The sequence below is a fragment of the Pelobates fuscus genome, chromosome 1, assembly GCF_036172605.1.
Source record: "Pelobates fuscus isolate aPelFus1 chromosome 1, aPelFus1.pri, whole genome shotgun sequence".
In the NCBI taxonomy this organism is placed as follows: domain Eukaryota; kingdom Metazoa; phylum Chordata; class Amphibia; order Anura; family Pelobatidae; genus Pelobates; species Pelobates fuscus.
This window is the reverse complement of record NC_086317.1, coordinates 267931617-267954387: the sequence shown is the minus strand read 5'-3', so window position 1 is coordinate 267954387 and position 22771 is coordinate 267931617. Positions and strand designations below refer to the sequence as shown.

General features: G+C 38.3%; 1 protein-coding gene across 1 annotated transcript in view; it reads left to right on the top strand.

The window, feature by feature from the left end:
* The window catches only part of TMEM132E (transmembrane protein 132E), a 447844-nt gene that overhangs the window by 94393 nt on the left and 330680 nt on the right, over window positions 1-22771 (top strand). The window lies entirely within an intron of this gene.

Below are 22771 nucleotides of genomic sequence, written 5' to 3'. Positions count from 1 at the left end.
CTCTAGGGATTTTGGTAGGCTGCCACGAAGCAGCAGTGAGTTTTTGCCGTCTATTTGAGGCTAGCTAGTTAGCTTAGGGCGTCTTAGGGTGCCTTCCCTCTTTCCCCTCGTTTATTGGGAAGTTGTTCTTTCCTGGATAGGGTGTTTACTGTGTATATTTAGACACCCAGGACACCTATATTGTCACTTACAGCTTTTGCCTTGTTTAGTTATCGGCACCATTACCACTGCTAGATACCTACCATCCCACTAGTGGTACTTCTCTTATAGGGGGATTATACTAGTCCGGGCTGCCACTTATTTACTAAGTTTACTTAGCGAGTGTGTTTTTGACCTCTCTTTAGAGGTTCATAGTATCCACTCACTTTATTTTTTTATTTTGTGGCTATACAGGACTAGCCTACCCAGGTTTTTAAAGGTGTTGGTGTTCACTCTATCACTGTATATACACCTTTTTTTGGGGTGTATTTATTTTCATTTTACTTTGGCATTTTTTTTTATAAAGGTTGTTTACCCTATATATGTGACACTCTACTTTAGGAGGTACTATTGAATGGATTAGGTGTTCCACCTACCTTGTGTGAGTGGACTCTCTACCCCATTTTCTCTACTCTTTTCTATGTTGCTCAGATACATTTACTTTTTTTTTTAAAGGACTAAAGTCAAAATAAGAAGCACTTTTATGGCTGTCATGGCTTATTCTGGCTATAGCCGTAGCCAATGTGGAGGAAGCAGTGTCTTAAAATTAGAGTAAGGTGCTGAAAAATTGAAAATAACATGGGCCCAAGTACTGAACACTACAAAAAAAAAAATATAAAGAGCACTCAAACTGTTTGAATTCCGTATTCCACTATACTCTGCAGTAACTATGCAAAAAATATCAGTTAACTGTTGATTCAAGACTTATCCAGCTTATCTGCTAGAGCTATATTATGGTGCAGGTTCCTGAGCAGAGATTTAGCATACACCAGAGAGAATGGGATACTGTGTTTATGACTTACACAGAGTTTGAGGGTGCAGGTAAGTCGTATTGGTTCAGGGCTTATTTCCTAAATTGAGCTTTCTGAGAAGCTTCAAGGAAAGGTGAAAGGCCACAATCAGCAACAAGAAGAATGAATCATAATGGTGAGCTGAAAAGAAAAATAATGATTAGGGTTCTTAGCTTGATGCTTGAACAAGTAGAGAAAGTCCTTTAAACGGAGCCAGGAGGATTTTTTTGTTAATCTGTCCTTATAGTCGTGATGCCTGAGAGTGATCTGAAGGGGAATGTGTTTGCCAAGCCGAGGTCTTTGCCTGAAATCAGTCTGTGAGGGCAAAGAGAGGGAAGGAGCAAGCAAGCAGAGTGTCCTGTTAACCGGAGCTAAGGTCTTTGCCCGACATTTGTCTGTGAGCACAGAGTGAGGGAAGTCCTTGTCAATGCCGAGGGGACAGGGAGCAAAAGAGAACTGGCTTGCCTGGAGGTTCTAACCATGGGAACATGTGGTCATGAGCGCTAGGCACAGAGGCAACGAGAAACCACCGGGCCCTGTTGCGAAACTTACCCTGCCCCCTCATGTGCCTCATTCTCCCCTCCCAAGCCCCTCAATGCATCTCATTTACTCCCCCCAGCAGCTCCATGCGTCTCATTATCTCGCCCCCAGCCAATCCATGTGTGTCATTCCCTCCTCCCAGTCCCTCCATGTGTCTCATTCTGTCCCCATCCCATCCATGTGTCTCATTCCCTTCCCCAGTCCCTCCATGTCACTCATTTCCTCCCCCCCCCAAAGCCTCTCCATGTGTCCGATTCCTCCCCCCCCAGCCCCTCAATATGTCCTATTTCCTTCCCCATAGTCCCTCAAGGTGTCCCATTCCCTTCCTCCCAGCTCCTAGATGTGTTCCATTCCTTCCTCCCTCCAGCCCCTCCATGTGTCTCTCCCCCCTCCCTTCCTGAACCAGCTTGCCGCTGCGGTACCCGTCTGACAGGGAGCTCTCTCTTATTGAGCACTTCCTGTCATACTACTCGGTCTTGTTACATACAGCAGCAGGAGGGAAGCAGCACAGCGCTCCTCCCCAGACGGTAACCCGGCAACTTCGTCCCTGAAGGTAAGCCGATGGCCCGTGGTTGCAAGTTTTGCAGGTGCAGCTGGGCTCCCTTGTGTGACAGGCCTGGTCACAGCTGCGACCCCTGCAACCGTGGTAGGTACACTACTGGCTAGGAGTGTCTTGGGGCCAGTGGCGTACATACCAGGGTCGCAGGGGTCGCGGCTGCGACCGGGCCCGGCCCACCAGGGGGCCCGGCCGCCCCTGCGACCCGGTATGTACCCACAGGGCCAGCCTCTTCTGCTGGGGGGCCAAGGAGCCGGCCACCTCTGTGTTAGTGAGTGTGTTAATGTGAGTGTGTTAGTGTTAGTGAGTGTGTTAGTGTTAGTGAGTGTGTTAGTGAGTGTGTTAGTGTTAGTTTGTGTTAGTGTGTGTGTGTGTGTTAGTGTTAATGTGAGTGTGTTAGTGTTAGTGAGTGTGTTAGTGAGTGTGTTAATGTGAGTGTGTTAGTGTTAGTGAGTGTGTTAGTGTTAGTGAGTGTGTTAGTGAGTGTGTTAATGTGAGTGTGTTAGTGAGTGTGTGAGTGTTAGTGAGTGAGTGAGTGTGTGTGTTAGTGAGTGTGTTAATGTGAGTGTGTTAGTGAGTGTGTTAGTGTTAGTGAGTGTGTTAGTGTGTGTTAGTGAGAGAGTGTGTTAGTGAGTGTGTTAGTGTGAGTGTGTTAGTGTGAGTGTGTTAGTGTTAGTGTGAGTGTGTTAGTGTGAGTGTGTTAGTGTGAGTGTGTTAGTGATTGTGTTAGTGAGTGTGTGAGTGATTGTGTTAGTGAGTGTGTTAGTGAGTGTGTTAGTGAGTGTGTTAGTGTTAGTGAGTGTGTTAGTGTGTGTTAGTGAGTGTGTTAGTGTTAGTTTGTGTGTGTGTTAGTGAGTGAGTGTGTTAGTGAGTGAGTGTGAGTTAGTGAGTGTGTGTTAGTGAGTGTGTGTGTTAGTGAGTGTGTTAGTGAGTGTGTTAGTTTTAGAGTGTGTTAGTGTTAGTGTGTGTGTCTGTTACTGAGTATGTTTGTGTGCGTCTGTCACTGAGTGTGTGTCTGTCAGTAAATGTGTGCGTCTGTTCATGAGAGTGTGTGTGTCTAAAGCACTTACCTTTCTCCAGCGCCGGGCTCCCGATCTCTCTCCGTCCCGATCCGCCTCTCAGCTCCGAATGCACATGCGTGGCAAGAGCCACGCGCGCATTCAAACCGCCCATATAGGAAAGCATTACTCAATGCTTTCCTATGGACGTTCAGCATCTTCTCACTGTGATTTTCACAGTGAGAATCGCAGAAAATCCTCTAGCGGCTGTCAATGAGACAGCCACTAGAGATGGATTAACCCTCAGTGAAACATAGCAGTTTCTCTGAAACTGCTGTTTTCAGCTGCAGGGTTAAAACTAGAGAGACCTGGCACCCAGACCACTTCATTGAGCTGATTTGATCTGGGTGTCTGTAGTGGTCCTTTAAGTGTATGTGTTTATGCATGCACTGGCGTACATACCGCGGTCGCACGGGTCGCAGCCCTGCGACCAGGTGCCCGCCCGCCATGTGTTGCGGCCCCAGCCTGCGCAGAGTAAGCGGGGGGGGGGGCCCACAGATCAGTTTTCGCACCGGGGCCCCATGGGTTGTGTGTACGCCACTGCTTGGGGCAGGTGCAGCTACTAGGAGATAAACTGATCTTTTATACCAGACTCTATAATCGAACCCTGAGGAATATGCACAGACAGTTTACATAGCATGTTCTTGGCTTATTACCCAAAAACTATTATATTCTTTTATACCTATCATATACATAGACTTGGACACATGATATAATAATGGGGCCTAAAACTATGACAGCTACTCTGTATCCTAGTGGAATGTGATTGTCATAGGCAGAAACCATGGACCAATATGATAGAAGTCAGTGCTTCCAAAACAAATGCAATCATTCAAATAACATCCTCATACCTATACACAACAGAGTTAAATGCAGTGTCAGCATGATACAGCACATGGAAACAGCATTAAAGGGACACAATCACATAGTTTTATGATTTCAAATTGTTTGTAGATCAATAGAGATGTCAAAATCCATAAAATTTGTAGCTTCTTTATTGATGTTTTCTTTTCCAATTGCTTGTGTTATGATCTCTTTATCACTTTCCCTTCTTAGAAAATATCTTACATTTTATGACAATATTGTTGTAAACAATATAATCCCTGGATCTAATCAGCAATGTTTTACACAGGCACATGATGTGTAATATGAATCATCCATCAGCACCTTCTGTTCTGTGTAAAATCACTGTCTTAAAATGATAGCTGTTTATTTTAGCAGAGAGAGCAACCACAGGTCACTTTATAAAAATGGCAAGGTATTATTATTCATAGTGTCCCCAAATACTCATTTTGCTAATGTGTGTGCTAAACTAATTTATTCTGAATGATATTTGAATAAGAAACAAAACTGTCTTTTTCCTCTCCATGATCATGTCACTTTAAGAGCTCCTTTTGGAAAGCAGAAGTATGTACAAATGTTCTGACATAGACAGTGACACATTTATTTCCCAATGCTAGAGCACAGTTTAAAGTATTATCTTACATACTGTACCCTCCCTACTCAGGTCATTATTCAATGTACTCCTGGCAAAAGAATAATAGGGTATCAGGGAACTGGTATAGAAGCATTCTTATATCCTAAAACTCTTCATTGTTTAATTGAACCCCTTCATTGAAGCCCTGGTTTATATCAAACTATGTGATGTAGTGCAATTGTTCATTTAAGTGCATGAAAAGAACAAGCATTGCAGCATGTACATTGTAATGCAAACAGAGTATATGATCTGTACACTGTAATACAGTAAGGTAACATAAGTAAACAGCTGTAGTCAGCCATATTGTAGATTGACAGATATTCCTCTAGCTGTACTGCTGACAATTTGCCAATATATCATAGTTATTTTATAAATAATAGACTGGCATTGGGGTGGAGGTGCGGGCAGAAGTAAATACTTTTACGCTCCACCCCCCGATACGTCTGGCCCCCCATAAATACCCCCCACACACATACAGATTAACTGATACACATGCAGACACATGTCATAAACAAATGTATACAGACACACATACACACAGACACACATACATACACATACATACAGGCACACATGCACACATACAGACACACATACACAAACACACAAACATACATACAAACACACACACACACATACAGACAAACATACACAAACACACACACATGTTTTTAGTCACCCTCCTGTTTCCTACCTTTTAGGTGCAGGAGGGTGACTTTCCCTGGGATCCAGTGGTGGCTCATGCGTTGGGAAATCTGACTCCTCTGCTCCTCTTCCTCCCGCGCGGCTCTCTATGATAGTCAACATCTGACATCATCAAATAGGGCCCGTTCGTGCTGTTAAAGCGCCGCAGTGCTGACTGTGCCCCCTTATTGCCATCAGGTGGCCCTAACAGCATGGACCAAGCGATCGGACCCTGAATGGTTATACTGCAGAGGCCCAGTCGCGTTACATAGCTGGTGGACACCCCCCGGTCGCAGGGGTCCGCAGGATGGCTGGGCCCCTTGGAGTGATGGACCGGGTCGCAGCTGCGACGCCTGCGACCGCGGTAATATTGTCACTGGGTACGGGGATATCAAACTATTTGACATTAAATGATGGGATAAGTCTGGATGTGTGAACAATATAAATTTGATAACCAGTATATCACAGAAACATGTTGTATTTAATGTAAAATAGAGAGATTTCCTCACCTCTTTTCGTTCCAGTGCCGCCATCTGCATGCTTCGTGGGTGTTACTCCGCTCCTCCTCCATTCACTTGCAATGTCCCCAAGCAGGACACACCTTCTCAGTGACATTGGCACATTGGCTTCGAGTCAGAACAGAGTTACATCACGTCACTCCGTTCCTATACTCTCTAGCTGGCACGAGAAGTGCCTGGTAACGAGTTTCCATAGCAACCATAGCAAATGCTTAGGAGAGCAGAAGGACCTCTGGTGGGTTGCACTAAGGCACTGACTAACAGCTAGGAGGAAAGCTTATTTTTAAATTGTTTTTTTTTTTTCCTAATCTATACATTTGCTAGCAAAACTGCACATACACCAAGTGGTAAACCTGCTATCCTTTGACTTTTTGACAGAGGAAGCCATGCTTGAGTTCTTTGGAAGACCTTCTGTAAAAAAAATATTTTCAGAACTACAACTTCATGGGCACTAAACACATATATGGTGTGCTTCATTGATCACAGTGGGAGGAAAAACAGTCAGTATTGCATTTTTTTTTTAGTTCGAGTCTAATTGTACTATTGAAACTTGAAGGAATTTTATTTTCTCATTTAGAGAATTAACATAATTCTACTTCATACTGTTCTGATATTCAGGAAATTATGCAGTAAATGTTGTGTAAATTGCATTGAGTATGCCATAAATGTGCGTCTTTAATACCAACATTGTATTTGTGTTTTGTTTTTGCAGAACAAAAATATAACCCTCATTTTCTTTCACTTCAACAAACTGGTCCTACCCAACTTAGAAACATATTTCGCAGCTTGAGCTCTCATCAGTAATTGGGCAAAGGGACTGAAAATGATGCAATTCCCCAATTCCCAATTAATGACAGTCTTTAAGGATCAATATATGCAGGCTGCTGAAAAGCATCCTGAGAAGAGAGATGGTAGGAAAATCTCTTGGTATATATACTGATCAACCACAACATTAAAACCACCTGCCTAGTACCATGTAGGTCGTTCCTGTGCTGCCTAAACAGCTCTAATACATCCCAGCATGGACTCCACAAGACCTCTGAACATGTCATGTGGCATATGGCATAAGACATTAAAGGACCACTCTAGGCACCCAGACCACTTCAGCTTAATGAAGTGGTCTGGGTGCCAGGTCCAGCGAGGGTTAACCCATTTTTTTTATAAACATAGCAGTTTCAGAGAAACTGCTATGTTTATAAATTGGTTAAGCCTTCCCCCTAATCCTCTAGTGGCTGTCTCATTGACAGCCGCTAGAGGCGCTTGCGTGATTCTCACTGTGAAAATCACAGTGAGAGCACGCAAGCGTCCATAGGAAAGCATTGTAAATGCTTTCCTATGCGACCGGCTGAATGCGCGCGCAGCTCTTGCCGCGCGTGCGCATTCAGCCGACGGGGCGGAGAGGAGGCGGAGAGGAGGCAGAGAGGAGGCGGAGAGCTCCCCGCCCAGTGCTGGAAAAAGGTAAGTTTTACCCCTTTTTCCCTTTCCAGAGCCGGGCGGGAGGGTGACCCTGAGGGTGGGGGCACCCTCAGGGCACTCTAGTGCCAGGAAAACAAGTATGTTTTCCTGGCACTAGAGTGGTCCTTTAACAGTAGGTCCTGTAAGTCTTGCAGGTTTTGAAGTCAAGGCAACACCTTGAACTCTTTGTCAAACTATTCCTGAACAACTTTTGAAGTTTGGAAGGGTGCATTATCCTTCCAAAAGAAGCCACTGCCATAAGGAAACAGCATTGCCAACAATCTGCAACATGGTCTGCAACAATCTCTAGGTAGGTGGCACATGTCAAAGTAACATACACATAAATATCATGAATGCCAAGGTTTCCCAGCATAGCATTGCCCAGAGCATGACACTGTCTCCGCTGGCCTGCCTTCTTCCAAAAGTGCACCCTGCTGTCATCTCTTCCCCAGGTAAATGATGCACCCATGACTTGCCATCCACCTGATCTAAAATAAAATGAGATTCATCAGACCAGGCAACCTTCTTCTATTGCTCCATGGTCCAGTTCTGATGCTCACATCACCATTGAACGTGTTTTCAGTGGTGGACAGGGGTAATCATGGGTACCCTGACTGGTTTGAGGCTACACAACCCCATACGCAGCAAACACTAATGTGTGTTCTGACATTTTTGTATTATGGCCAGCATTAAGTTTTCAGAATATTGGGCTATAGTAGCTCTTCTATGTGATCAGACCAGATAGACTAGCCTTTGCTCCCCATGTGCATCAATGAGCCTTGGGCACCCATAACCCTGATGCCGGTTCACTGCTTGCCCTTCCTTGCACCACTTTTGGTACTAACCACTGCATACCAGGAACACTCCACAAAACTTGCCATTTTGGAGATGCTCTGGCCCAGTTGTCTAGCCATTACTATTTGGCACTTGTCAAAGTCACTCAGATCTTTTTGCATGGCTATTTTTTCTGCTTCCAACACAAGAAATCAAGAGCTGACTGCTCACTTGCTGCCTAATATATTCCACCCTTGACATGTGCCATTGTAATCAATTTTATTCACTTCATCTGACAAAGGTCTTGTGACTGATCAGTGTATGTTGGCTATTATGGCCACATAAAGTCACAACCATTTAGTTGGCACTCAGAGAATCTAGGAATCTTTGTTCTCTGACCTGTATTATGTTTCCCAATCAAAATCCAACCTGTCATTTATTTTTTTCTTCCAATTTTCTTCTATTTCGGAGCTAAACTACTTTATGTCTGCAGCCCTAGCCACATCCCACTGGCTTTGATTCATACAGTCTCCCTACACACTTTTTGAAATGGTGTTAATTTAAAGCCTGTCTTGTCACAGTGTGTTTATTTTAGAGGTTCTTATCTCCTGCTACTCCAGTTACCTGCTAATCTGATACAGTTTCCTATGTGAGGTTAAATTGAGTCAGATAAAGAAAGAGGAAATCAATAGATCACAGGAAAATTACAATTCTTCCAAGCACTATCAGAGTAGCATTTTTTTTAGACATATCCCAGGTAAAGGTCATAATTGTATTATATACAAATGATTTGTTAAATTTGAGAAGCATTTCATTAGACTCTGCTAATCATGAACAAGGAAGTTAGTACTAGACAAAATGAGAATGGAACAGCTTAGCAACAGAAAGTGAAGGTGTGGGATTTTAGGGATTTAGTGACATAATTTTGAAAAAAGTAATATATACATATTATTTTAATTTTTATTTGCCTTGTTCAAGTGTATGAATAATCTTAATTTTTATGCTTGACTTACTCTTAAATACAGAAGGTATGTTCTGTTTTTTAGTCCATATTTATCTAGGGACAACTTCTATTTAGTATCCTTTTGTGGTTGAGCATTTTTCTGCATATATTCAGTATTTTGTGCTATCATTTATTTTATACTGGTGATGTCTGTTTTAATATTGAAGCAGTTCCAACTGTTTTATCGTGCTAAACACTTGAGACACAAAAGCACATTAGTTCATGGATCCTGTCTATTTCTTTGATAGCATTTGTGCCTGGTGTTCTGAAGTAGGACATATTTTTCTTTGTCCTTTTTTGAAATACAAGTGAATCCTGGAATGTGCTCTGTAAAGTATAGCCGTTTTGTAAATGGATGTCTTTTAGTTTGTATTCAACAACAGATGCTCTAAATTATTGAACAGTGTGGAGAACACAGATGCTCACAAATAATATAAAAAAAAAAACAGAAACATTTGAACCCATCCTTAAAAAACTGGACTCTATAGTTAAAATTAGGAATGCTCTAGGAAAGCTTGACAGTATTTTTTAGCTTTGTGTAAAATTGTAGAGATTTTAATTACAATTAATAGCACTTTTTTTGTAAATTTTGCTTTAATTGCATTCCAAACAATGGCGCAAGTGACAAATTTTAAGGTTGAAAAAAAAGGGTTTTTGCATTTTAAATAAAATAACATTACAAAAAAAAGTTACTAAGCTATATCTACATAATCGAGGAGGTTAATACCACATGTTGGCTGCCAATCAGTATAGGGGAAACTGTCACTTCACATGATTTTTTAAAAGTCTTAATTGATGAAGTAGTTGAACACATACAATGAAATAAAGGTATGCCAGCTAGTACATATTGCAGTACCAAGTTCCACAAGCAAGGCAAAAATAATGGGGGTTTAGTTACACTATTGATTATGGGGATGTAGTATATGCACCTGCACCGCAAACACACCTTAATAAACTCAATACATTGTATTACTCGTTCTGCCGATTTGTGCTGCAATGTAATTACAGGACCCACCATTGTGACATGCTAAAATAACTAAACTGGTTGTCGCTGGAATCCAGACGCACCCTTCATCTTTCCAGCCTTGTGTTTAAGAGCTTTTCTGAGAAGCTCCCACCCTACCTGAGCAGAATGCTCTCCCCAGCTGTTCCCACCTCCTATAACCTCCAATCCAGTAACAGCACTTTGTTTAGTCTACCTCAATACAAAAAGAAAGCGGCCCGATCCTCCTTTTCCTACAGAACGACCTCTCGCACACTTTCAAATCTTCCCCAAGCCGAAAGTCTTTTAACCCCTTAAGACCGCAGGACGTACTATGCCGTCCTTATTTTGGTGGCTCTAAAAGCCGCAGGACGGCATAGTACGTCCTGCGATCTTATGTACTTACCCGGTCGCCGGCGATCCCACGCCGGCGATCGCGGTATGGGGGACTTACCTGGGAGCCCAGGGAGTCCCCCGGCATCCTCTTCAGCAGCCCAGGGCCATGTGATCGCGAGGTCCTTGCGAGGACCCCGCGATCACATGGACGGCATAGCCGTCCAAGGCATTGCCAGCAGGGGGAGTGCCTGTAATGACAGGTACTCCCCCTGCTGTCTGAAAAAAAAAAAAAATTTTAAAATAGTGTAAAAATAAATTATATATACTTAGATCATATATATATTTATTATATATATGATCTAAGTATATATATATACACATATACACACATACACATAAATATGCATACACTGTCTACGTGTATTTTAATATTAATATATACATAATTATATATATATATATTAATATCAAAATACACGTACAATGATATTGATTAAATATATATATAATTTTCATTATATATATATTTATATATAATAAAAAATAAATAAATATATAAATACGTTAAAAGAATAAATAAAAAAATAATAAAAAATAATAAAAAAAAATAGATAAAAAATATATAAACATGCGTCATTTCGTTCTAACTGTATTTTAAAATTAATATATATATATATATTGATATCAAAATACATGTAGAACGAAATAATATATATATCTATATACATAAGTATATACGTATATATCACTATGTATATACCTATATATAAATAAAAATAATTAAAAAAAATTATATACATATATATACACACATATATATATACACACATATATATATATAATAATTCTACGCATATATATATGTAATAATTTTACATAATTAGGTCATTTTATTAATTACAATTTGCAGGACCTGCCTGCCAACCCAGGCCAAAAGTTCAGGGAATTACATTGTCTAGCACTATATTTAACTCTGTAACTTTCCAAGACACCATGAAACCTGTACATGGGGGGTACTGTTTTACTCGGAAGACTTCGCTGAACACAAATATTAGTGTTTCAAAACAGTAAAATATATTACAACGACGATATCGTCAGTGACAGTGACATTTTTTGCATTTTTCACACACAAATGGCACTTACACTGACGATATAATTGTTGTGATACGTTTTACTGTTTTGAAACACTAATATTTGTGTTCAGCAAAGTCTCCTGAGTATAACAGTACCCCTCATGTACAGGTTTTATGGTGTTTTCAAAAGTTACAGAGTCAAATATAAGGTTTGCGTTTCAGTTTTTTCACATTAAAATTCGCCAGGTTGCCTTTGAGACCGTATGGTAGCTCAGGAATGAAAATTATCCCCATGATGGCATGCCATTTGCAATAGTAGACAACCCAGGGTATTGCAAATAGGGTATGTTCAGTTTTTTTAGTAGCCACTTAGTCACAAACACTGGCCAAAATTTGCGTTCAAATTAGTTTTTTGCATTTTCAAATATTAACACTAACTTTGGCCAGTGTTTGTGACCAAGTGGCTACTAAAAAAGACTGGACATACTCAATTTGCAATACCTTAGGTGGTCTACTTTTGCAAATGGTATGCCATCATGGGGGTAATTCTTATTTCTGGGCTACCATATGGTCTCAAAGGCAACGTAACCAATCTGGCGAATTTCAATGTAAAAAAACTGAAATATGTAACACGCTATATTTGACCCTGTAACTTCCCAAAACACCATAAAACCTGTACATAGGGGGTACTGTTTTACACACGAGACATCGCTGAATACAAATATGTGTATTGTATTGCAGTAAAAGCAAACAGTATTATGACATTCACAGTTAGAATGTCACGTAGAACTAAAAAAAATTAAAAAATTCTTATTTTCTCCCATTTTTTTAATATTTTTTTCATATTAAATTATGTTCCATACCTAAATATTTGATGTTAAACGAAAGCCCCGTTTCCCCTGAATAAAACGATATATAATAATGGGGGGTGCATTTAATATGAAAGAGGTGAATTATGGTTGGACAGACATATAGCGCAAATGCCAGGTTTTGTTTACGTTTTTTTGGATCACAACTTGTACATTTGGCTGCGGTCTTAAGGGGTTAAGAGATCCCTCTCTACATACCTCAAAACAAAATTTGCCTGTCATGATTGATTATATATTTCCTACCTGTTCTATGTTAAATTTGTATAGATTGTGTATTAATATTGTTTTTGTATTTTATTGTACCCTATTGTATCAATGCAATGTTTTGTGGACCCACGACATACTTGAAAAAGAGAGAAATCTCAATGTATCTTTCCTGGTAAAACATTTTATAAACAAATATGATCATACAGTGCATAGGCCTGCTACACCGTCAATGTACCCCATCTTTGGCAGGTCCTTCTTTAACAGCCTAATGTCTGCTCTTATGAGATTAACCAACTTACTTGAGAAAAAAAATCCATCTGGGACTCTCTGCAGTACAAGGCTAAATAGGGCCCTGGGATGAGGCAGATGCTGATGGGCCAGGGTGGTATTTGGTCCCATCCCCCGGCCCTCCTCCTAGGCTAAGAATATCAGAATTTACAATCTAAGCCAATCCAATACTTTCCTATTGGAAGCATTGGAATTGGCTGAGATCATCACTCCTGATGATGTCAGCCAATGAGGCAGATCAGGGGCAGAGCCAGCACCAGCAGACTGGAATAAAGCCAAAATGTTACTATATTTAGGGGGCGGAAAGAGGGGATTTTAACACTATAGGATCAGGAATACATGCTTGTGTTCATGACCCTCTAGTGTTCCTTTAAGTAGAATGGTGAGTAGGAACATGAGGGGAATATTCAGTCCTGAACCTCATCCTCCAGTAAAGCCCCCAGCACAGATTGGTGCAGGTTGTTGGCAATCTTATCCTGTTTCTCTGTGTCATGTTATTCTCCCTATACCCTCCGTAATACATTTTTTAATTCCATACCTAAAGTTGTACATTTTTTGAGTCTTTCTTCACATGGCCCTGGTGACACTCATGTTGCATGCTTGGGAGGAGGTCTTCTTGAGCAGATTAGAATCTAGATTGCTAACTGTTGCAGGAATGGTAGTGTCTCCTTGATGTAATTGTCTGATGTCCTGCAATGTGGGAATTAAATCAGCCTTTTGTTTCTTAGATCACTGTCACGTATTGGTCGCAGAACTACATATTGGTCCCAGTACTACCAAGACAACTTAAGGCCTATGTTTACAGTCTCCAAGAGGTTAAATATTTAATTTTTTGTACCATCAATACACATTTTTCTGGTGAGGCATTTGACTCATTCGGATGTTTGCTCCTCCTGTACTTGTGAGGATTTTTAAAAATATATTTACTTATTCTTAATATTTAATAAATACATATTTATGACATGTTACATTTTTTGTTTTAATTGTCTGCAACTGGGCACCTCTATCTTAGCTCTGTGTCAATCATTGTTATAAACTCTATACTTTGCACCAGACAGTCTGCATAGAGCAAGCATACAGAGAGGAGAATTAAAGAATGTTTCTGTTTCTCCTCATTTGCAATAGTTGCCAATCAAATGTAAAAAAAAAAAATTATAGATGGTTTTTACTGGGTTTTTTTCAAAGGTGTAATTCCACGGTTATGATGGCCCTCCTTTAATTATGGAAACGACATGTTCTGATAAGCTACTAACATGTGCTGTCAGTTTTGTTTTTCTTATTTGCAATTTTCAGACAAATATGATGTGGAAATTACTGAATGGAGAAATATGAAAGACTCTTTGCAATCTTGTTTTATACTAATTTATTTAAAGAAGGTTCAGGGGACAGAGACACTTTGATTTTACAATAAGACAGTCACATGATTTATGGCATTCTGTTTGCTCTATTTATATTACCTGTATTGACATCACCACAAAACATAATCATACATGTCAATAAAACCAGAAAAAATGTAAGAATTCTGACAATTAATTATATTGATTTATTTTATTTTATTTTTAGATTTTTTGCATTTAACTTGTCCTTTGCACAGTTTACTTATTTTTCAAATTTCATTAAATCATGGAAATGCTTTTACCATTTATCTACTTACAGAAAAAAAAAAATCTGCTCATTTTGAGTTTATATTTCATACTTTGATTGCTAAATGTGTAAGTTTTTTTTTTTTTTTTGGTTACATTAATTGCTCATTGAGCTCTGTATCTGTGATTAATAATGCTGCTTGCAGTGATGGCTTGCACTTTTCAGCGTCTGTATGTATCTAGGTAGCTTTATCATTGTAGGTCTAGGATTCTAATGTAACAATCTTTTACTGTACAAAAATAGCCAAATGATACATTCAAGACTGACACTTAAATGGGAATAGAAAACACCCTGAAAACATATAAACCAAGAAAAAAATATTACATTTTATAAAATCAGAAATGTATTTGCTGTGTTATAGCCATATTTTAATATTGTACAGAAAATAGAAGATAATGTCCAGAAAAACAGGGAAGTCTATCTTTTTCCCAAAGACCACTGGATGCACCTTTATAATGCTGCTAATGTATAACATATAACTCAAGCCAAAAAAGCATCATAAAAAACATCTGTGTATTATAAAAGGACAAAAAATATAAAAGCTACTAGGTGCCCTCTCAATATATGCAGCTAAGAGTGTAGCACTCTAAATATAGGAGAATTTGTAGAAAACACCCACATTAACTAGTAAAGCTTACTCAGGGGTTCTCCACTAAGAGATGCACAACACTGTAGGGATCTCCTTTCATTGCAGTGTTGAGACACAACTTATTTTCTCTGAAATTCAACACAAAATCACGTTTGAAATAATGTCAGTGAAATAGAGGACTAGCTGGAAAGACAAAACAAACAAAAAAACTGCATCGGCAACATCCAAATAATATAGAAAAATACATCCATAGAATATTTTTGTCTCGTAATGGCCTTGATTCCATTCAATTTGCGAATCCAAGTTGAATGTAAACAACTGGATTTGACTGATATTTTTTTATAAATTCCACTAGATTTAATGCTAGCTAAAATTCTAACATTTTAATTCGCCCTTTTTAGTGACTAAACCCTATTAGGGATTAAAAATGAAATAAAAAAAAGTAAATAATAGTCTCTATGAAATAGCATAGTGTGGCAAAGCCACGCCATGCAATCTCAGTCTGTGACAAGCACTTGCTTTTATTGCATCTGCTTTTTTGTCATGTTTTCTTGTGATACAGTTTTGATGTCCATGTGTGCAGGGCTTTTTTTTATGATGTTATAGGGACAAATTATGTCAGTGCCAATTTCAATTTTCAAATGTTGAGTTTTGAGATTGATTTACTAGGTGCAAGGCTTATTTGGGGGCATATTAGTACCTAAAAAAATCAAATTACTACTTAAATGCATACCATTTGCAAAATTAGACACCACATATTGTATAATTTGGGCTTTATTAAGGGATTGGTTTTCCCAACGTTTCTTTCTGCATATATAATATTAATTTTTAGTTTACATCTGTGTATGCCTCTTTGAATATTTTTTTATGTGTGCTACTGTAGTAAAAAAAAATTGTATTTGACTTGATCTCCTGAGTACAAGAATACCCCTTATGTCCAATTGTTTGAGAAGATACAATACCAAAGCATCTGTTCCTTGCACATTTTTAAGATTGGACCACAATGAATTTAGCATATACAATATTTTTTGTTGGCCAAATTTCAGCCATACGGCGTTTCACCTTGTCTGAACTTTATTGACAAAAAAAGTTAGTGAAAAAGAATTACATAAAAAGGTGGGGAAATATATACATAATATACATATTATTAATTAATATTCATTTATTTAAAAAAAACATTAATTATTATAACTATTATTTAATTATTGACAAACATTGGCATGCCATATGGTTCACAAATCAAGTAAGAAAAAGTAACCAATAAAGGAAAAAAGAGTAGGAGCATTAAAATAAAAATCTATATTTATATATTAATATATAAATAGATATTTATTTATTTTAACAGCTCTACTTTTTTTCTTTCTGTTGGTCACTACTCACTGGATCTGTCAACAAAATCAACATTTAGTGCCTGTTCCACCCATCATCTTTTTATTTTATTTTTTTGGTGCCACACACACAATCCAAACCACAAAACAAATGATGATTGTTAATTGCCAAATTCATTTGTTTCATGGTTTGGCTACACTTCAGCTCGTGAATTAGGGAATTCATATGATCATCCGATCAGTGCAAATTCTAACTAATCTCCAAGTCTAATTGCAATTTGCCTTTAATCATTTTAGTAACAATAACTCACTAAATTTCTATTCCATTCACTGGGTGCTGGGTAGACAATAATAATGCAAATTAGTTATTTATAGCATGGTTGTAATACCTCTAGAGATGGTGCCTTCCTATTTAATTTTTGTATTTAATTACTTTTTGATTTTTAAGACAATACTACTATCTTTATATTAGTCGCATTCTTTAAAAAAAAATAATGTTATATGTTTTCCTTATATTACAGGGGGGAGAAAAGCAAAATATAAGTATTTATTTTGTATTTTTTTTTTTTTAAGCTCCATTCATTCTTACCTGGAAAATTACATTACTAAACGATTTCCTTGTTCCACTTCCTTTGGGTGGGCTAGATGGGGTAGACCCAGCCATAAAATTTTGCAGGACCATCAGAAAGAGGATGGGATCAGTAGGAATAAAGGCAATAGGTGTTTTTTTTCTACTTTGCTGAGCTGTTTCCCATAGCTTTGTAACCTGTAAAATCAGGGGTGGGTTTGGTCAGTTCTCTGGTATACATATGTTATTTAGATATGTTTTTCTATAAAAAATGGTCTTTTTCATCTCACTTGTATAATTGCAGGAGCAATAACGTTTGCATCTTGTATCTATAAAAAACATCCAAAATAGTCTAAGCGCTACATTATTTTATAAAATAAAGGCATATCTTTGGTAATTGAAGAACAATGTTCCCTTAGATTTCAACTGGAGAACTACCATTAAATTACTGGGGTTAACATGAACTTGTTATGACAGCTTCACTTTAACTGTTAACAGCTCCCATGACACTTACTATATGATTTATCATAGTGATAAATCAGTCAAATATTTAAATGCTTTAGAAGCTGTTTAAGCTTTACTTGCCTACAGTCACTTGCTACAGTGCCACTATTATCAGAATTTTGTGGGTGTTACAGTGCTTCCTCTCCTGCAGCTGTGTCATGCAAAAAGATAACCATTTACTGGTCGAGCAAGCTACTTTTTCCCATGCATGAAATACATCCTTCCCTTACCTCTTGTGCCACTTTACCCCTCTCCCTCTAGAATGTAAGCTCATTTGAGCAGGGCCCTCAACCCCTCTGTTTCTGTGTGTCAAACTCATCTTATTGCAAGTACATGTATGTTAGTGCATCTATTGTACAGCGCTACAGAATTCGTTGGCGCTTTATCAATAAGGATAATAACACCCACCCTTTGATGCTACTGACTACTATTGATCCTATGCCACCTTGGGCCATCCCCCATGCTGGCACTGATATGCTGTGTTCACTCTGAACACATTGGTATCAGTGTATCATAGAAAACCCCAGCAAGTATGAGGGGGATTTCTGCTACAGGAGTAACAGTGTAAAAGGGAGCAATAAAGCCATCTGGCACACAGAGTCTAATGCTGATGATCTGTTTGACAGATGGTTAGCAGTCAATATTTCAAAGAATCTTAAATAAAAATCTATACATTCACCAGCATTTCTTCTAGCACAATGCATAGATGGAATTTAATGCTCTTTAAAAGTAGACTAACTTTTGTGTACCATGATAGGTACCATATCATTTTTTTCTTGTAATAGAATACAGCCTTACAGGGGAGTTGTAAGAATAGAGACCATTTTATTATTAATAGCAAGTTAAAATAATAATAATAAAAAATATATATATATATATATATAAACAAAATACCAAAGCCAGGCACTCCTCCGTGTTTATAATATAGGTATTCTGAGCCTAGGTGCAATCCCGCGTTATATATATCAAAAGGTAGTAAAGGGAGCACACTAGGTCTTGTGATCTTGATAAAGACCCAGCAGGGTCGAAACGTTGATTTGCTGTACCACAGCGTTGTATTCCTTTTGAATGCAATAAATACTTTTTGCACAATTTACAAGACCTAGTGTGCTCCCTTTACTACCTTTTGATATATATATATATATATATATTCCTTGGACATGTCATTGCAGGTGTAGTAACGGGATACATACTGCTGCTCAAAGAAGTGACAAGGATATGTATTGCATAGCAAAAAGAAATAAAATAAGATCGATATTAGTATTCTGCCAATTTGTATGTTCTGTCAACTATGTAGCATTTAATGTCTTACTTTGGCTGTACTATCACGAGCTGCAGAGAGGATGTTGCAGCCGTAAATTGGCCACTCCCTGCTGCCAGCAAATGAAGTAGATTAATAGCACAATCTCTGCAAGGGCAGGCAGTTCCCGCAGAGATGCTGCGATTACTTTGTTTAGCCGGCAGCACAGTATGGATCAACTCAATTCTTCAATGCAATGTTAATAAGCTGCACAATCCTTTTTCCTGAATAAGATGGACAAAATGAACATCATGTCTAAAAGTTCTCAATTACTGGCTCTCTCGGCTCTAGGCAAACATCACATCAAAAATAGATGTCAGTATATATTTTTATGTGTTAGCTTGCTGCTTTAGGATACCAGTTGCAGATAAGGAAAGGAGAGTTGTCTCTCCAAGGCTACCTTCAGAGTGGACATTGATAGATGCTAAGATTACATACAAGAAGAGGAGAATTTACAGGAAAGTAGTTTTTGATGTGTGTTTGTTGCTGGCGAAGAGGTGCTAATTCAAGTCCTACTGAGATATAACAGAACATGGCTAAGGGTTGATGTAAAGATGCTGACTGTGGAATTTGAATCTATTCCTGCCAGCAGAAAGAATGCAGGTGAATGAGAGATAAAGCCCAACATGCTGTGTACCCCCTCTGGTTCTGTATCAAGAACTCAGGGTATAAAACAAACAGACTGAAACTGCAGTGTATTTTACTGTAAAAAAAAAAACAGATACAGATTGGCACTGAGATCGTATCATGATTGACACTGTGGGGCTTACCCACTAAACGGGGAGAATTGGAGAACTGAAAAAAAGAAATAAAAATGTTCAGTCTAAAATAGCCAGAACTGAAAAAAATATGTATTTCCCATGCAGGTGTGATAGATTAAAATGTTAGTGGGTAATTCACTAAAGTGAGAATTGTCAGGAAAGTCCATTTAAGGTGAATTTCAACTTTAGGGCCATAATAGCGAGCCCGTCAACTATATCTTCTGTTCCTCTGTTTTGACTTTTAATGGTTACTCCAGCACTCATGATCACTTCTGCTTTTAGTGGTCATGGTGGAAGTAATCTGTTTGTGTAGCATTTTCTCTCTAAGTGCCTAAACATCTCCCTCCCTCTGCCTTGTCGTTATTGTTAAAATGTTTCTCCCTTTCTCCCTTCATGATTCCAGACTGGTAGTGTGCCATTAAATGGTTCAGATGCTTTTCGATCTGCAAAAGTTCATCGGCGCTCAACGCTGAAGGTCATTCAATGCTTCTCTATGAGGACACTTTTAAGCAAAAAAAAAAGCTCAGAGGGTGGGAAGGAACCTAAAGGAATGTATTAAATAAACTTATTACTGTAGAACATTTTATAGAAAAAAGTAGCTTTTTTAATTTCAATCCACTTGGAATTCACTTTTAGTTCATGACCATTTCTGACTTACCCTGTAAAATTGCATATTTCTGTTGTCACATTTCCAAAATTCACATTTTAGTGAATAACCCCCTGTGACTTTACTGTGACAATAGCAGTTAATTTATTCATGCATGCCAATGCAATGACTGCATAAAATAATTATTTGTGTCACATGATGGCCATTCATTGGATGAGATCTGCTAACCTATCTAGCCTGTCTCTCCAATGAGAGACAAGCCAACGAAATTCTAAAACATGCTTTAGACTTACCTTGTCATAGTACTATGCAAGCTTTCATCTGTTTGAAAAAGTTAAGATATTCATGCAGATTTTAATGCACTTTCCATAATGGCAGCAAGTCATATTAAAAGTGTATTTTCAGATACACTTCCTGAAATGAAAAGCATTTTGCTCTCGAAGAATGTGTTTTTAGTGTGCGCTTTCCGCCTACAAGCATTTCATGTTTGGTGAAAGCATAGCTTGAATCCCCAGCCTTGTCACTGAGGCTGCCATGATGTGACTCTGATTGGTTGTGTGGGTTCCCTCCATAGTTAATGCTGTTATTATGGGATTCTGAGTAATGTTAGTTTGCTGAGGTGAGAACAGGCTGTTGGCCCCAGGGATCTGACGTTGAAAGCCTTGCTGGACACATTGTATATCTGGTAACTGGCACACACTAACCTAAGGAGCCATTAATAACTGTGAATTATTGACATTGTGAGAAAAAGAACAGTGACCGTTTTTATTTGTTACTATTTGCAACAAGTTGCCGCAGGCTAAATCCATTATATTAAAAACTACCATGAAGACTGTGTGTTACAGAAATATATCTGTTTTTTTTTTTGTTGCACTAAGTGGAAATTAAAGCCACAAAATAAATTTTTACTGTAATACATTTTAATATTTAAAACAAAGATAATGTTACCTGCGCTCTGGCCTAAATCCCTATGTACATTTAAACAAAATGGAGGCTCTTTAGTTTTATTCCAATGCCCATTTGAATATATAATCTCACCTGCCACGTCAAGGCAAGCCTCGATAGGTGAGTTCCTGTTTACATTTTCATATTTCACATTTTTATTTTTATTGCAGTGTTTTAATACATCCTTCCCTTATGAGGCCTGGAGATCATGGGTGGTCTTACCATATCAGCAGTACCTGGTTTGGTTGACCATTTAATGTATTTAGAAAGTAATTTGCCATGAAGAATGCAATGTCTTGATACTTGTTTTCAAGTATGGGTATCTCAAATAGTACAATACAGTTACAAAGATGCATACATTAGTAGAACATTACCAGTTGCTACAAAGATATTCTGTTTGTGGACACAAAAAGGCAAATCTTTTCTGGAAGGTTAAATTATTAAGTGGACCAGAGGTTACAGGAGAACTGGAGAGCGAGTGTAAATACACTGCTTAGGTAGCACAGGACCACATTAGAAAAGGGATTCTGAACTACGCCTGAAAGTTGAAGGCTGCATCTTAATTTGTGTGGTACCCAGTTTATATAGCAAACATGATGGCCATAATGATGGCCATTATAAACACACTGCACGAATAAGCAACACAAGTTGAAGGGGGTATTGCATATATTGAGATGGATTTGAGATGCAGATTAGTCTGCATTATGCCCACAGCATCAAGTTGCAACCTTCCTTACACGTAGTCACACATGGGGTGAGAAGACTTCCATTAGGTATGGAAAAGCAACATATAAATCTAGCTGTGCCGAAATAACATTAAAACAATTGCATGCACCATGAAATTAAGTCATGCAAACAAATAATATTATCTGCCTCTTGAACATTTGCTAACAACATCACTAGATAAATATCAGTAAATACCAAAAAACACACAATGACTTTGACATTACCTAAGTTCTGACTGATAGTGAAAAAAAGACCACAAATGCATCACTCTACTAGTTGTTAAATGGTTAAAAGAATTTAAGAATTAAGAAAAAAACAGCTTAAACTAAATTCTCTTTCAAACTTCCATTACAGAGCTTACTCATATTAAAAATTCAGTATGATTTACTTTCACGGAGGTTCTTCAAAATTGTGCTTTAGTTTGTGTACTGAAAATGAAAGACGTTAAGAATGCACATACATACAATAAAGTAAAAGGTAAGAACATCAGGTCATGTTTTCATAGTCGTATGGGTAGAATGTGAAGGGTTGCTCACAGTGTTAGCTGAATGTAGGCAGGAAGGTGGTCATTTAACACATATATGTTTATAGTGTTTAGACGAGCCAGCATAAACCACATATTTAGCTGTGGTAAATAGTATTACAACATGCTCAACAAGCATTTACCATGACGATAAATCACCTTGTAATCCAATGGAATCTATTGGAGCTTTTCAATTATTTCAGCCCTGAATGAATGCTTCACCTTTATATATGTCCTACGTTTCTGTTTCTGTTACACTTTTATGAGTTTCCTCCAATATTTACAGCTTGGATAACGTACTCTTCTCCATATGCTATGCAAACCCTTTAAGGACGGGGAACAATTGTCCAAGTTCTGAACCAAAACAAAACCTGGAATTTGACTATGTCTGTTCAACCATAATTGACCTTGTGCACCCACACTTATGATATATAATGTTGTTCAGGAGAAACAGGGCTTTCAATTCA